This window comes from Rhinopithecus roxellana, chromosome 6 (assembly GCF_007565055.1).
Source record: "Rhinopithecus roxellana isolate Shanxi Qingling chromosome 6, ASM756505v1, whole genome shotgun sequence".
Taxonomy (NCBI): Eukaryota; Metazoa; Chordata; class Mammalia; order Primates; family Cercopithecidae; genus Rhinopithecus; species Rhinopithecus roxellana.
Window position 1 is genome coordinate 42,934,184 of NC_044554.1, and position 18,037 is coordinate 42,952,220.

The window sequence follows — 18,037 nt, forward strand, 5'->3', positions numbered from 1 at the left end:
GATCTGCACCTTGATCTACCCCCCCACCCTGCTGCCCACCCAAACCTGCCAGCAACCCCTACTGCTCTCCCACCAGGGACCCACTCCCCTGCTTTCTGATTCAATGGATTCACCGATTTTGGATGTGTCATGTAAATGGAATCACATGATATGTGACCTTTTGTGTCTGGTTACTTCCACTTAGCATAATGTTTTATTCACATGGTAGCATGTATAAGAATTTCATTTTTTAAAATATTTATTTATTTTCCCAACTTTTAAGTTCAGGGGTACATGTGCAGGATGTGCAGGTTTGTTACATAGTTGAACATGTGCCATGGTGGTTTGCCTCACAGATCATCCCATCACCTAGATATTCAGCCCAGAATCCATTAGCTGTTCTTCCTGATGCCCTCCCTCTTCCCACTCCCCGCCCTCTGACAGGCCCCAGTGTGTGTTGCTCCCCTTGATGGATCCCTGTGTTCTCATCATTCAGCTCCTACTTACAAGTGAGAACATGCAATATTGGTACTTGGTTTTCTGTTCTTACGTTAGTTTGCTGAGGATAATGGCTTCCAGCTCCATCCATGCCTCTGCAAAGGACGTGATCTCATTCCTTTTTACAGCTGCATCGTATTCCATGGAATGTATGTACCACATTTTTTTATCCAGTCTATCATTGATGGGCATGTAGGTTGATTCCACGTCCTTGCTATTGTGAATCATTTCTTTTTATTGATAAATAATATTCCATTGTATGGACATGCCACTTTGTTTATCCATTCATCAGCTGAAGGACAACTGGGTGATGTCCACTTTTTGGCTATTGTGAACAATGCAGCTATGAATTTCCTGGTAATATGGTTTTTGTGAATGTATGTTTTTATTTCTCAGTATCACCCAGGAGTGGAACTGATAGATTACACGGTAATTGTTCAGCTGTTTGAGGGATGCCAGACTGTCCTCCCAATTGGCTGCACAATTTGCATTCACAGCAGCAGTGGATGAGGGTTCCAAATTTTCCACATCCTTTCTAGTACAGTTGTCCCTTGGTATCTGCGAGGATTGGTTCCAGGACATCTCATGGATACCAAAATCCATGGATGCTCAAGTATCTTATATAAAATGATGTCATATTTGCATATAACCTATGCACATGCTCCTGTATACTTTAAATCATCTCTAGATTATTTATAATACCTAATGCAATGTAAATGCTATATACATAGTTGTTGTATTGTTTAGGGAACAGTGACTAAAGGCAAAAAATCTGCACATGTTCTGGACAGACTCAATTTTTTTCCTGGAATATTTTTGATCTATAGTTATTTGAATCCACAGATGCAGAACCCACGGATACAGAGTGCCAACTGTACTTACTGCTATCTGTCTTTTTCAATATAGCCATCCTAGCAGGATGGCATGGTGACTCATTATGGCTTTGATTTGCATTTCCCTAAAGACTTAATGTCGAACACCTTTTCATGTGATTACTGGCCTTTTGTATATCTTCTTCGGAAAAGTGTCTTTTTTAGATCGTTTGTCCATCCTTTCTGTGTGTTGCCTTTTTATCACTGAGTTGAAAGAGTTCTTTATACATTCGAGACACAAGTCCTTTATAAAGCTATATGATTTGCAAATATATGCACCTCATGGTGTGGGTTGTCTTTTTAGTTTCTTGATGGTGTCTCTTTTATTTTCAATACACTTTTTAATTTTGATGAAGCCCAATTTGCCTATTTTATCTTGGGTCCCTTGTGCTTTATGAACATTTGCTCGTATATTTACTTCTAAGAGTTTTATCGTCTCAGATCTTGAATTTAGGTCTTTGATCCATTTTGAGTTAATTGTTGTGTTTGGTGTAACGAAGCGGTCCAACTCCATTCTCTCGCGTGTGTATATTCTGGTGTCCCAGTTCCAGAAACTCTTCTGTGCTTCTCACATGCTGTTTTTGGGGTCTTGAAACTCCTTCCCTTCTCTTCTCCATCTTTAAAATGCTTAATTGCTTTTCAAGTTCAGCATAACCCACGCCAAAGTTTTCTCTGACTTCTTTGTCTAATTTAGATGTCCCTTTTGGTACTTTTACAACACTGTACATGCTTCTAGACGAGAGGTCTGCAAACTTTGTTTTCTGGCAAAGGGACAGATTACAAATATTTTAGGCTTTGTGTGCCAGAAGGATAAATCAAGGAAACTGTGAAGGTATTTAATAAGAGAGAAAACAAATTTCCAAAAATACCTGTATTGATGAAATTAAGAAATGATAGAGGTGTGTTTTTTTTTTTTTTGAAATGTGGGTGCATGAATGAGAAAAACTGAATTCTTTTTTTAGAGGGGATAACATTTGGCTTAATTGGGATTCAAAGTTAGTTCTTCCTACAATCAAATTGGTAGCATATGTTCATCTGTGAAAACCATTCTTTTTGTTGTTGTTGTTTGAGATGGAGTCTCACTCTGTTAACCAGCCTGGAGTGCAGTGGAGCAATCTCAGCTCACTGCAACCTCCGTCTCCTGGCTTCAAGTGATTCTCTTGCCTCAGCCTCTGGAGTAGCTGGGATTACAGGCATGCACCACAACACTTGGCTAATTTTTGTATTTTTAGCAGAGACGAGGTTTCACCATGTTGCCCAGGCTGTTCTTGAACTCCTGAACTCAAGTGATCCGCCCACCTTGGCCTCCCAAAGTGCTGGAATTACAGGCGTGAGCCACCGCGCCCAGCCGAAAACCATTAAGAATGGTTTTCTTGGGCCCTACGAAAACAGGTGGTGAGTCAGATTTGGCTGATGGACTGTAATTTCCTGACATGGTAGTAGACCAGTAGTTCTAACCCTTTTTTTCCAAAGCCGTTGCTACTGACAGATACAGTGTAATCCCAATCATAACTGTGGATGGTTGGACAGGGATTCTCTTTGAGGAGGGTGATGACAGGAGGCTTACGGTGGCAGGAATTATAGATTAGCTTAATCAATAATCATTCTTCTGATCTGTCTTCCCAAAGTGTAGAGGGGCCCAAAACTCATTTCTTAGACTTCTTTGCAGCAGGGGTCTGCCAGCCCTAGCACACTTTACATCAAAACTTGATTTGGAAGTGAGACACACGAGGAGAGAATCAGGGCACTTGGCATGCAGTTTGCCAGTGTGAATGATGACACTGCTGGTGTGATTATGGATCTGGCAATTAGGGTGGTAGCTTCTGGATTTAGCAAATGGCTCCCTGAATCACCAGCTTCTCTGTTGTGCCACTGGAGGTAGCCACCTTGGAGTCCCAGGTTGTCAGTGTGCTTTGGAGAGTGGTTCTGGGAAGCTAAGACTTTCCAACAATGCTGTGACCTGAGTCCCCTAATAAATGTTTCATTTATTTATTTCATTTCTCTGTCACCCAGGCTGGAGTACAGTGGCATGATCAGATCTCACAGCAACCCCCAACTCTTGTGCTCAAGCGATCTTCCCACCTCAACCTCCTGAGTAGCTGGGACTACAGGCACACACCACCATGCCCAGCTATTTTTCATAGAGATGAGGTCTCACTATGTTGTCCAGGCTGGTCTTGAACTCCTGGCCTCAAGTGATCCTGCTGCCTCGACCTCTCAAAGTGCTGAGGTTAGAAGCATGAGCCATCATGCCTGGTGATAAAATGTTTCAAACGATATTGACTTGAATCTTTTGTCTGCAACCTGACTATAAGAAGTATATGTTAGAATCTAGAGAGCTTTGGGAAGATTTTTATTCTGATATGCTTCTCCCCATTCATAATCACTACTTTTGATAATTCCAGATAGTGCACATGTCACATTGATGTAGGAGTTAAGAAGAAACTACTTAGGCAGATAGTGAGGGTACAGGAGTCCTTGGTAAGGTTGCCATTTTTAACAAAAAGCAGCCCCCAAATCATATTCTAACAAAGAGCAGCCTGCAAAATCAAGCTACAGACATAGACACACAAGCTAGAAGCTTGCATAGATGAATGCCGTCAAGAAAAAAGCTACCTGGGACTAGGCATGTCCAAAATGGTGGCCCCATCTTCCCTCCTCTTTGCCAGCCACGTGTACCATAGGAAGACAAGATGGCGCCAGTCAAGTGGGAAACTCATTTGCATAATAAGATTAGGGTGAGGTGGCCAGCCTTCCTGGCGTGGTATGTAAATGTCACACCTGATGGAACCAATCTGTGGGTCCTGTGTAAATCAGACACTGCCTCCTCAAGCCTGCTTACAAAATCTGGTGAACTCCGCTGCCCGACGGTCTTCCCTATGGGAAGTCGCTCTCACTAGATAGGGGAGCTGTTCTCCTTTCTCTTTCTTTTGCCTATTAAACCTCCGCTCCTAAACTCCTCATGCGTGTCCACGTCCTAAATTTTCTTGGTGCAAGATGATGAGCCCTGGGTGTTGACCCTAGACAACCACACCACTTCAACATCATAAAAGAAATTGTTGCTTTGCTTAACAGCCATCAGGTCACAATTTTTTTGTGGGCAGGCGCTTTGTCTTAATTCACCTCTGAATCCTTGGTGCCAGGCAGTCAGTAGAAGCTCAACAAAATGTGCATTTCTAGGCTTTTATGTTCTAGAATTAATTCTCTATATAAATCTTAGCTTATCTCCCAGTGAGAAAGTTATTTTATGCAGAGAGACTTTAAAATAAGGTATTCTAAGTCACACAGTCCTGCTGTGCTAGGTTCAAAGCAGTATTGACAATTCTTGGCCTTAGTAGGGTTTATCAATACCAGGGATTATCAACACCAGGGCCAGGCAGGTGATATAAGTGAGTGACATGGGATGATTGCAACACAAAAGGGGTGGCAAGGATCAAGGAAACCCCATATGTATGTCTGTGCAAAGGTAGCAGCTTCAGTCGGGGGCTGCCATATGGGAATGTAGGTTCACTCTTTACAGAACAGCCAATCTGAGTTTTTGCACTGAATCTCCATATTTGAAAATGCTGGTATCAATTTTTAAAAAAAATGTGACTTGTATTTGCCAGACAAAAGAGGGCTGCAGGCTGGAACTGGCTCATGCTAAAATAGTTCTCCCGACACCTCAAAAGATTGTGAATTACCAAAGAAAGATAATATTCAATGAGAATTGTTCTTTCTTAGATCCCGTATCTGAAGGTGTTCTGTTAAGTGGAATAGAGAAAACTGTGGAAGATTGTTAGCACTTACGGGATGTGTGAAGTCACTGGTATAGTCCCTGATTATCTCAGTCTATTTTGCATTGAATAAGGAATACCTGAGGCTGGGTAATTTATAAAGAAAAGAGGTTTACTTGGTTCACAGTTCTGCAGGATGTACAAGCAGGGTGCCTGCATCTACTTGGCTTCTGGTGAGACCTCAGGAAGCTTTTACTTATGATAGAAGGCAAAGGGGGAACAGGTGTGCCACATGACAAGAGAAGGAGCAAGAGAGATGCCAGGATCTTTTTAAGCAACCAGCTCTTGCAATGAACTAACAGAACGAGAGCTCATTCATTACTGCAGGAAGGGCACCAAGCCATTCATGAGGGATCTGCCCCCATGACCCAAACACCTCCCACCAGGCCCCACCTCCAACACTGAGGGTTGTTATTAGTCTGTTCTCATGTCGCTAATAAAGACATACCCAAGACTGGGTAATTTATAAAGAAAAAGAGGTTTAATGGACTCCCAGTTTCATATGGCTGGGGAGACCTCACAATCATGATGGAAGGCAAGGAGGAGCAAGTCACATCTTACATGGTGGCAGAGAAGAGAGAGAACTTGTACAGGGGAACTCCTGTTTATAAAACCATCACATCTTGTGGCACTTATTCACTAACACAAGAACAGCACAGGAAAGACCCACCCCCATGATTCAATTACCTCCCACCTAGTCCCTCCCACAATACATGGGAATTATGGGAGCTATAATTCAAGATGAGATTTGGGTGGGGAAACAGCCAAACCATATCAGGGTCACCTTCCACATGAGATTTGGAGGGGACACACATCCAAACTATAGCTCTGGTATAGATGTTGTTGTCTCAGGATCTAGAGTAGATGAAAAAGCTTGAGGGGTCCAGGCCAAGGCAATGATGAGGATTTACTGAGGACCAACTAGACAAAAGGCTGCTAACATTGGTGTGAGTCTGACAAAGGAGTTGTGTCAGCTGTTCCCAGACCCGAGGGCAAGCAGGGTGCAGGAGAGCAGTGAGTTAAATCAAAGAAGGAAAAAGTGTTTCTGGCCCTAGAAAGGAAAAAGTGGGAAGTCTTTCTGCCAGGAATGAGACTGTCTGCAGAGTGAATCAGCAGTGTTAGATGGATTCATTAAAAGGCATCCCATCCCTCTCTGCCAGGCACAGTGTTTCACGCCTGTAATCCCAGCATTTTGGGAGGTCGAGGCGGGCGGATCACCTGAGGTCAGGCAGGCAGATCACCTGAGGTCAGGAGTTCGAGACCAGCCTGGCCAACATGGTGAAACCCTGTCTCTACTGAAAATACCAAATTAGCTGGGTGTGGTAGCGCATACCTGTAATCCCAGCTACTCTGGAGGCTGAGGCAGGAGAATTGCTTGAACCCGGGAGGCAGAAGTTGCGGTGAGTAGAGATCGCACCCTTGCACTCCAGCCTGGGCAACAAGAGCGAAACTCCATCTCAAAAAACAAAAACAAAAAACATCCCTTCTCCTGTAGGGGGCACTGCTTTTCATTTTCCGTCTTTCAGCTGTGAGTGAAGTGAGTGCCCACTGGTAATTGAGGTTGTGGGATGCTTGACCACAAAACGCAATCTACAGGTTACATGTACCTTCTGCAGCTTTTGCTTTTAGCTAAAGCTTTTTTTGTAACCTCGTTTTGACAGTGCAGGCAAAGAGGGAGTGTTGACCTGTCAGTGTAATAGAAATTCCCAGGTGTGCTGGGTGAAGGTGGTGCAGAGCATTTGGGACGTTCTTAAAATAATACCATGGAAGTTTTTCTCTGCATAACCAGAAGCCATGTCAGGACTCTAATGGCATCACCTGCTGAGTTAGAAAAAAGTTTCCAGAAACCAAAAGTTTAATTTCATAATAAACAGCTTTTCAGGCCTCTTCAGCATGGCTGCATAAATCTGACTGCTTAATAGATGAGCGTAGAGCCTTGCTTCACTCCTTGGGCATTGTACACCAAGCTGGAAGGGCCACTGATGATACTGGAACCATCTTCTAGGTCCCCGGGAAACGCTGGGGGAGGTCAACATGGACACTGGGCTCTGGGGCGTGAAGATTCCATGTGTCCAGTATGGGGCTGCAGCAAAGGCTGGAAGGTGGTTATTAGGGTCTCGTCTGCTGAACCGCCCTTGTTTCTAAGGCATTCTTCCCCAACCCCTGTTATCTACCCTCCTGAAAGCTTTTTTCAATTTGATCCCCACTTCCAAACTCCATTAGTCATATGGTCTGGCTGGTCTCCCACACAAATTTCGTCTTGAATTGTAGCTCCCATAATTCCCATGTGTTGTGGGAGAGCCTGGAGGGAGACAATTTGAATCATGGAGGCGGTTTCCCCCAGACTGTTCTCGTGGTAATGAATAAGTCTCACGAGATCTGATGGTTTTATCAGGGGTTTCTGCTTTTATATCTCCCTCATTTTCTTTTGCTGCCACCATATAAGAAGAGCCTTTCACCTCCAGCCATGATTCGGAGGCCTCCCCAGCCATATGGAACTGTAACCCCAATTAAACCTCTTCTTCCCAGTCTCAGGTATGAATGTATCTGCAGCATGAAAATGGACTAATACAATTAGGCAGCTCTTTAAATACCTATCTTTCTAATCTATATATCAGACATAGGAAGCCCTGTCTCTACTAAAAATACAAAAGTAGCTGGGCATGGTGGTGCATGCCTGTAATCCCAGCTACTTGGGAGGCTGAGACAGGAGAATTGCTTGAACCTGGGAAACAGAGGTTGCAGTGAGCTGAGATCGTACCATTGCACTCCAACCTGGGCAACAAGAGTGAAACTTTGTCTCAAAACAAAACAAAACAAAACAACAACAAAAAAACCCCATACATATTTATATGTGTATGTATCTACATATATACACACATATAAATATGTGTATGTGTATTTACATATACAGACACACATATAAATATGTATGTATTATATATATATGCATGTAATATGTATAGATGTATAATTTCACGTGTAGATATGCAGGTATATATGTATAAAACTTTCCCTGTGGACCAGACAGGAGTCCAGTGGTACAATCATAGCTCACTGAAGCCTTACATTCCTAGGCTCAAGGGATCCTCCCACCTCAGCCTCTTAAGCTGTTAGGCCTGTTAGGCCTACAAGTGTGTACCATAACGTCCAGCTAATTTTAAATTGTTTTTGTAGAGACAGGGTCTCGCTGTGTTGCCAGACTGATCGCAAACTCCTGGGCTCAAGCAATCCTTCCACCTCAGCCTCCCAAACTGATGGGATTACAGGCATGAGCCAGTGAGCCTGCCAACTCTTTAAATATTTGAAGGCTATAGCCATACCTTCTTCCTACCTGGTCTAATTTTAAGGAAGAAAAAAAAAATCTAGGTTCCATCACCCAGCACCCAAGTGAAATGCAGGCTGTGCTTTCACCAATCTGACTGCCCTTTTTCAGAACCACATCATTTTTATCTCTGTCTCTATTTATTCAATACAGATTTATGCAGCACTCAGGGAGGTCCCTGGGGAGGGTTAGGGAACCACTGAGGTTTTAGGCAACATCCGGGTTGGGGCTTGTAGAAAGAGAAAGTGTTTACCAGACAAAGAATGGGTAGTGTTCCCAAGAGTATCACAGAGATTTGCACAGAGATACTCAGGAAATATCACAGAGATGGGGGCTGCCTTCTTCCCTGGGGTGGAACCTTCATTCCATAGCCATCATTTCCAGATAGGGATACATAGCTGTGCCTACCCTGCCCTGAAAGAGAGTGAGAAAGCTGTGATACAATGACAACAGGAACATGTTTTGCTTATTTGGTGCTCTATCCCCGGTGACTGAAATCATACCTGGAAAACACTGGGCAAATAAATCAACAAATGAATAAAGTGAAGTCAGTAAGAAAATCAGGGAAGGGTCCATTATTGGGGCTTCCAAGAGATTCCCATAATTACAGCCATAATGTGTGTCTGAGAGATGTGGGGAAAGAAGAACTGAGAGGAGCATTATATTAAAGTACATAAGGCCAGGTGCGGTGGCTCACACCTGTAATCCCAGCACTCTGGGAGGCCGAGGCGGGTGGATCATGAGGTCAGGAGTTCGAGACAAGCCTGGCCAACACGGTGAAACCCCGTCTCTGCTAAAAATACAAAAATTAGCCAGGTGTGGTGGTGGACACCTGTAATCCCAGCTACTCGGGAGCCTGAGGCAGGAGAATCACTTGAAACCAGAAGGCAGAGGTTGCAGTGAGCCGAGATTGCGCCACTCCAGCCTGGGCGATAGAATGAAACTCTGTCTCAGAAAACAAACAAACAAACGAACAGAAATACCATACACAGACTCCACAGACCCACTGAGAACAGAGAGAGCCATGGTGGGATAGCAGTAGGGGGCCATGAGGCTTGCAAGAGCAGGAGATGGACAAACATCCGCACTAAATCAATGCTTGTCAATGCTTTCATTGTCAATTCAATGCATTCAGTCATCAGGATGATTGAGTGAATGAACGAATGAATGGATGAATCTAAAATGGAACGCTGGAAGAAAACAAGATGCAAGGAAATCAAAGCTTTTCAGCAACGTTCTAATAAAAGAGTAAGAGGGCAGAGACAGCATGCATTTGAAGCTTCTTGCAACACAAATGATAGGCAAGGGAAAATCAGGTCAGGAATTAGGAATATTAGGTCATATCTTTTGTGATACTGGATACTACTTAGTCCATGTTTAACATGTGCCAAAGGTGATGCTAGGTGTCAGGGATACAGCAGTGACCACAGTCTCAATACACTTAACGTTTATGGATGTGGCCGGGCGTGGTGGCTCATGCCTGTAATCCCAGCACTTTGGGAGGCCATGGTGGATGGATCACTCGATACTGGGAGTTCCAGACCAGCCTGGGCAACATGGTGAAACCTCATCTCTACTAAAAATACAAAAAAAAAAAAAAATTAGCCAGGCATGGTGGTGGACATCTGTAATCCCACCTACTCGGGAGACTGAGGCAGGAGAATGACTTGAACCTGGGAGGCAGAGGTTGCAGTGAGCCGAGATCATGTCATCGCCCTCCACCCTGGGCAATAGAGCGAGATGCTGTCTCAAAAAAAAAAAAAAGTTTACGGATGGTAGTTATGATAATCCTCTCCACCCCACATTTCCTAGACAAGAAAATTAGGCAAGAAAAGGAGGTAATTTGCCTAAATACACTGCTCGGAAGTGTTGGAGCTGAGACTGGGATTCACACTGTGATCTGAGACACCCCCTTATATCAACTAAGACAGACCCTAACATTAAGGACGCAAAAGATACCTAGGGATAGAGGTCAGGGCCTGGCTGGCATGGCACATTTCTAAATTTCTCAGGCCACTAGGAAATCCATATTCTTGTCAAACTCCCTAACAATGGCAGCTACCAGGGAAATTATCAGCTGATTTACAACCCAAACTACTTCAACTCCAATGGACAGAGGATACACCTTACAAACAACGTAAGCAACTGCGGACCTTGAGCCAGTTTCAGCCAGCTTATAGAGGCTGCACAAACACTCTGTGTCCTCCTAAACCTTTGTTGTTTTTGCTGCAGTTCCGCAGTTTTTCCTCTCTTCAAGGGTATATCCCTTCGAGGGTCTCTACTGGAAACCTGGATGTTCACCAGGGTTCCTCCTGTTTTCCAGGCTCTGATCTCCACTTTTTTTCTCCTCAGCACTGTGAAACTGACAAAAATCTCTGATTAATTTTTTATCCTTTGAGCACCTGGAAACAAAGATGTTTTGAACTTGTATTTTATAGTTTATGAGTTGGTGAATGCCTTGAGGTGAAATTTCATGCAATCTGTTCTTCTGGGATAGAGCCCTTCCCATTCAGGCTGACTTAGTAGCCATTAACTCCAATTCTGTAGACTCATCCCAGCGAGTACCACGATCTCAATGCCACTGCTTTCTCTTCCACCGTTATACTCGTTATAGCAAATTTCCTGAGAGTAAAATGCTGTGGAAAACATCAGGCTTGCGTCAATGCACTCTTCTCTGACTTTTTGGACCCTCAGGTCTTAGTTGTCTTCTTTACTTTCCAATACTATGAAACAGCTGTTTTGTTGTTAGCTATTCAGTTTTTACAGTTCTTCTTCTGTTTTTTTTTTTTTCCAGAGGGGGCCTCAATCTGTCACCCAGGCCAGGGTGGTGTAGTGGCACGATCTTGGCTCACTGCAACCTCCACCTCCAGGGCTCAAGCGATCTTCCCACCTCAGCCTCCCGAGTAGCTGAAACCACAGACACAGACCACCACGCCTCACTAATTTTTTATGATTTTGGTAGAGACAGGATTTTGCCATGGTGTACAGGCCAGTCTCAAACTCCTGAGCCAGGCAATCCACCTGCCTCGGCCTCCCAAAGTGCTGGGATTACAGGCATGAGCCACTGCACCCAGCCTATAGTTCTTCTTTATAGAAGTTTAGTTGTATACAAATTACTCCACTATATCCAGTCGATGTCTAATGAAATTATTTTCCAAACAAGACTCCAAGGTTTAATAAAAGCCCCCCAAAATCAGTGGATATAACTATATCAATATTATGAATTTCTGGCCAGGCATGGTGGCTCATGACTGTAATCTCAGCACTTTGGGGGCAGATGGGCAGATCACCTGAGGCCAAGGTGGGCAGATCACCTGAGGTCAAGAGTTCAAAACCGGCCTGGCCAACATGGTGAAACGCTGTCTCTACTAAAAAATACAAAAATTAGCCCGGCGTGGTGGTGGGCATCTGTAATCCCAGCTACTTGGGAGGCTGAGGCAGGAAGAATTGCTTGAACCCCAGAGGCAGAGGTTGCAGTGAGCCAAGATCACGTCACTGCACTCCAGCCTGTGTGACAGAGACTCTGTCTCAAAAAAAAAAAAAAAGAAAAAGAAAAATGATGAATTTCTGTTCAACAAGGACACCATAAATGAAGTTAACTGATGGGAGGGAAGACTGAGAGGCAGTATTTGAAACCTCTAAAACTGATAGTACCTAGATAACAAGACAGCAGACCCTGTATAAAAAATGAACAAAAGAGATGAATAAGAAATTCACAGAAAAGTAAACCCAAAGCCTCCAAGTTTATGAACAGAGGTTCAATTTCATTTGCGATTAGAGAAATGCAAATGAAAAACAACAATGGTATACCACTCAACAGCCATCAAATTGGTAAAAACTATAAAGTCAGATGAATGTTCATGAGAAATTAGAGAAGAAAGAATCTTCTGTGCTGCTGGGAAGAGGGTTAGCAACACCACGTCAGAAATCAATCTAAACGGCAGTGTGTGCTTTGTATGCCAGCAGTCTCATTCCAAATGATATATTCTAGAGAAATTCACACAGGTATGTAAGGGGCCATGAGTGAGAATGTTTATTAGAATGTTTGGGGATTAGGGATTGGGAGACATTCTGTCTGCCCCTCGTTAGGGACATAAAAGAGTCAACTGGGCCAGGCACGGTGGTTCATGCCTGTAATCCCAGCACTTTGGGAGGCTGAGGCGGGCAGATCATTTGAGGTCCGGAGTTCCAGACCAGCCTGGCCAACATGGTGAAACCCTGTCCCTACTAAAAATATGAAAAGTAGCCGGGCGTGGTGGTACACACCTGTAGTCTCAGCTACTCGGGAGGCTGAGGCAGGAGAACTGCTTGAACCCAGGAGGCCAAGGTTGCAGTGAGCTCAGATCACATCACTGTACTCCAGCCTGGGAGACAGAGAAAGTCTCTGTCTCAAAACAAACAAACAAACAAACAAAAAAACAAAACAAAACAAAACAAAAAACAGTCAACTGACTCTGCCAGACTGCCATGCTGCCGTCATGGACACCAGCCACGTGCAGCCTATCAAGCTGGCCAGGGTCATCAAGGTCTTGTGCAGGACCGGCTCTCAGGGACAGTGCACGCAGGTGCATGTGGAATTTATGGACAACATGAGCTGCTCCAGCATCCGCAATGTAAAAGGCCCCGTGTGCGAGGGGGACGTGCTCACCCCGTTGGAGTCAGAGTGAGAGGCCTGGAAGTTGCGCTGAGCTTGGCTCCTCACTGGGTCTTGGATGTGGGGTTTGACCATTTGACTGGTGGGAATGGTGTGCCATGATCTGCTCCTTTATTTTATTTTTTGCCCGCCACACAGGAACTGAGATGTGCCTTTAAATAAAGCATTTGTGCTTCAAGTTAAAAAAAAAAAAAAAAAAGAGTAAGCTGAGATGTGATGGATGTGATGGAATGCGCTGTGGCAATCAATCAACTAGTGATATCTTTAGCAGGTGATTAGATCTTAAAAGCATAATGTAGAATGAAGAAAGTAAGATACAGAAGGATACCTGTAGTATGAAAGGAAAATATCTTGGGCCCCCAATATCAGTAAGGAAAGCTAAAGATGGGAACTGCTTAGGGCAAACCTGCCTCCCATTCTATTCAAAGTCACCCCTCTGCCCACTGAAGACAGACGCATATCTGATTTGCCTCCTTTGGAAGGGCTAATCAGAAACTCAAAAGAATGTAACCATTTGTGTATCACCTGTCAGTGACCTGGAAGTCCCTTCCCCCATTCCAATCTTCCGCCTTTGATTCAAGTTGTCCCACCTTTCCAGACCGAACCAATGTACTTCTTACATATATTGATTGATGTCTCCTATCTCCCTAAATGGATAAAAGCAAGCTATGCCTCATCCACCTCGGGCACAGGTCGTCAGGACCTCCTGAGCCTGTGTCATGGGCGAGTCCTCAACCTTGGCAAAATAAACTTTCTAAATTTACTGAGACCTGTCTCACACTTTCTGGTTTCCCAGTAGTTGCACAATAACATTCAAATACATTTTAAAACACACACACAAAACAACACACTATATTTTAAAATGCAGAGTAGATAGAGTACTGCAGAGTGATAGAGCTCAGGCTTTACGTATAGGGTGCCTGGATTCGAGTCCTCATGCTGCCATATGCTAATGCGTGATCTTGGAAAAATTACTTCATGTATCCACGCCTCTGTTTCCTCTTCTGTTAAATGGGAACAACAAAAGAATTTTTCTTTCTTTTTTTGAGGCAGGATCTTGCTCTGTCACCCAGGCTGGAGCACAGTGGCATGATATCAGCTCACTGGCAACCTCTGCCTCTGGGGTTCAGGCGATTCTCGTGCCTCAGCCTCCCGGGTAGCTGGGACTACAGGCATGTGTCATCACACCAGCTAATTTTTTTATTTTTAATAGAGACGGGGTCTCACCATGTTGGCCGGGCTGGTCTCGAACTCATGAACTCAGGTGATCCACCCACCTCAGCCTCCCAAAGTGTTGGGATTCCAGGAGTGAGCCACCATGCCAGGCCAAAGCAATGTTTCTCATAGTGCTGTTGGGAGGATGAAAGAAGACAATGTGTATAAAAGTGCTTGGAACAGGACCTTGGAAAATTAAATTGGGGTTGGCAATAATATTTATTTTCAAAGACACCTATGTATAGACAGGATGAAAATGGGGAGTGAGCATGGAGATAAAGAAAAAATAATAAAATAACAGGGTGTCTTTCATGGGCTTATGGTAAGGGTGTGCCCTGAATTGACAGGAATGATGAACTCAAGTTTTAGAACCTGACATTCCTCAAATCTGCAAGAATTAAGCCTAAAACAAATAGACCAAAGCCCTGGGTTATAAATCTAGTCACTGCTGAGCAGTGAGCTTTCGCCATCTTCCTTCTGAGGAGCTCAGTGGTTATATGATGTTTTTGTGGTGTTAAACAATGCCGCTAAGCCGGGTGCAGTGGCTCACGCCTGTAATCCCAGCACTTTGGGAGGCCGAGGCAGGCGGATCACTTGAGTCCAGGAGTTCAGGATCAACCTGGGCAACATGGTGGGACCCCATCTCTATTTTAAAAAATAAAAAATAAGAAAACATTGGCTGGGCACAGTGGCTCACACCTGTAATCCCAGCATTTTGGGAGGCCGAGGCAGGTGGATCACCTGAGGTCAGGGATTTGAAACCAACCTGGCCAACATAGTGAAACCCTGTCTTTACTAAAAACGCAAAATTAGCCGGGCATGGTGGCACATGCCTGTAATCCCAGCTACTTGGGAGGCTGAGGCAGGAGAATCGCTTGAACCTGGGAGGTAGAGGCTGCAGCGAGCTGAAATCCCGTCATTGCACTCAAATCTGGGCAACAAGAATGAAACTCCATCTCAAAAAAAAAAAAAAAATTCTGATTGAATTTATGTAATAATTTACCTATTGTGTCTAAGCTGTTCTTTAAAAAACTAATTGTCATCAAAACTCTTAATGAGTCAATTACTAATTATAAATTAGTGAGTTAATTAATAAGTCCCAAGCCAAGAATCTGTTATGTTTACAAACAGTTGCTACCCTCTCTCTAATCTTTGAATTTGTGCTCGTGAAGAAATCGGCTACCCCGGAAAAAGAGTTAGGAGGGAGCGGAAAACACATTTACGTCTTTCCCTAGAGGTGACTACACTGAAATCTAGCTAAGTGATATAGTTTGGGTGTTTGTGCCCTCCAAATCTCATACTGAAATGTGATCCCCAGGACTGGAGGTGGGGTCTGGTGGGAGGGTCATGGGTCATAGGGGCGGATCCCTTATGAATGTCTTGAGGCCCTCCCCACAGTAATAAGTAGCTTCTCACTCTATTAGCTCACAGGAGAGCTGGTTGTTTAAAAGAGCATGGCCTCTCTTTCTTGCTTTCTCTCTCACCATGTCATGTACCTGCTCCCCTTTCCCTTCCACCATGAATAAAAGCTTTCTGAGTCCTCACCAGAAGCCAATCAGATGTGGGTTCCATGCTTCTTGTACAGCCTGCAGAACCAGGAGCCAAATAAACCTCTTTTCTTTCTAAAAATTACCCAGTCTTGGATATTCCTTTATAGCAACACAAAATGGACTAAGGCATTAAGTCAACAAGATATACAAAATAACACAGTTAAGCACCAACACGAGGCACAACCCAATGAGAATGAAACAGGCATTGCAGAGTGCCAGTGCTCTGAAGCAGGGCTCCCCAGCCCCTGGGCTGTGGACCAGCATCAGTCTGTGGCCTGTCAGGAACCAGGCTACACAGCAGGAGGTGAGTGGCAGGTGAGCAAGCATTGCTGCCCGAACTTACCTCCTGTCAGATCCGCTGCAGCATTAGATTCTCATAGGTGCTCAAACCCTACTGCAAACTGCACGTGCAAGGGATCTAGGTTGAGGATTTCTTGTGAGAATCTAATGCCTGATGATCTGTCACAGTCTCTCATCATCCCCAGATGAGACCATCTAGCTGCAGGAAAACAAGCTCAGGGCTTCCACTCATTCTACATGATGGTGCATTATATAATTATTTCATTATATATTACAATGCAATAATAATAGAAGCAAAGTACATAATAAACGTAATGTGGTTGCATTATATGGAAACCATCCCTCCTCATCGGTCTGTGGAAAAATTATCTTCCATAAAACTGGTCCCTGGTGTCAAAAAGGTTGGGGACCGCTGCTCTAGAGTTCAGAGAAGGTAGGGCAGAGACACCTTGGGCAGGCTTCTGAAGGACTTCCCCATGAATGGAATTCTGCTCAGCAGAGGCAAGGGGTGAGGGCCACTTTAGGGATCACATTTGGTGGAAGCTCAAATGCAGACTTTGTGGAGTAGCCAGGCAATTCGAGTTCCAAAAGGATTTTTGGAAATTGTGGATCTTAGAGAAATGGTAGATTTTGGGCTCATTTTGTTTTAATTAGCTGAAGAACATAACAAGAAAAAAAGTTCCTCTAAAGGAGGGAAATCAGAATATCTTCATACATTTCTATTTTTGTCTGTTTCCCAAGATCTTGAGTAACAAAATCTAATTCTTATAAAAATAGTGACAATGATAAAGGTAGCCTGAATTTATGTTGCCTTACACCTTTTTTTTTTTTTTTTTTTTTAGACAGGGTCTTGCTCTGTCACCCAGGCTGGAGTGCAGTGGTGCAATCATAGCTCACCGCCGCCTTGACCTCCTGGGCTCAAGTGATCCTCCTGCCTCAGCCTCTCAAGTAGCTAGGACTACAGGTGCATGCCAACAGACTCAGTTAATTTCTTTTTAAGAGACGAAGTCTTGCTATGTTGCCTAGGCTGGTCTTGAACTCCTGGGCTCAAGCAATCCTCCTGCGTTGGCCTCCCAAAATGCTCGGATTATAGGTGTGAGCCACCATGCCTAGACAGCCAAGAACGTTGCATACACATACATCATTTTCCCACATCTGTCATGAGGCAAGCATGACAAGGCCTTTTTTCCTCCGAGATGGAAAATAAACTGTAAGGCATCGGATGGTACCTGACATGGTCTAGAATCAGGATTTCCCAACTTTGAATTCGGTGCCATGAGTGATGGCAAGGAAACTGCTGTTTTTCAGTCACCTGAAACCTTAGGTGAGTTGCTGTGTTCTGCAGGCTTGTCATGAACTCCTGGGCTCAAGCAATCCTTCCACCTTGACCCAAAGCGCTGGGATTATAGGCATGAACCACCATGCAGGAGCCACATTTGGTGGGAGTTGTGTTTTTGTTGTTGTTGTTGTTGTTGTTTGTTTGTTTGTGACAGAGTCTTGCTCTGCCACCCAGGCTGGAATGCAGTGGCACGATTTCGGCTCACTGCAACCTCCGACTCCCAGGTTCAAGCCATTCTCACCTCCTGAGTAGCTGGGATTACAGGCACCCACCAACACACCTGGCTAATTTTTGTATTTTTACTAGAGACGGAGTTTCACTATGTTGCCTAGGCTGGTCTCAAACTCCTGACCTCAGGCGATCCACCCACCTCAGCCTCCCGAACTGCTAAGATTACAGGCTTGAGCCACCATGCCCAGCCAATGGGAGTTTTTTGTACATTATCTCAGGCAATGCAACCACATCATGAACTAAGGCAATTTTATAGAAATGGACAGAAAATCAGAGGACATCTTTCAGTTTCAGTTAA

The 18,037-nt window shown here is 44.2% G+C and overlaps 1 protein-coding gene and 1 pseudogene across 2 annotated transcripts in view; one reads left to right on the forward strand and one right to left on the reverse strand.

The window, feature by feature from the left end:
* The window catches only part of CALN1 (calneuron 1), a 614,621-nt gene that overhangs the window by 141,564 nt on the left and 455,020 nt on the right, over nt 1-18,037 (reverse strand). The window lies entirely within an intron of this gene.
* On the forward strand, nt 12,929-13,117 carry LOC115898392 (annotated as a pseudogene).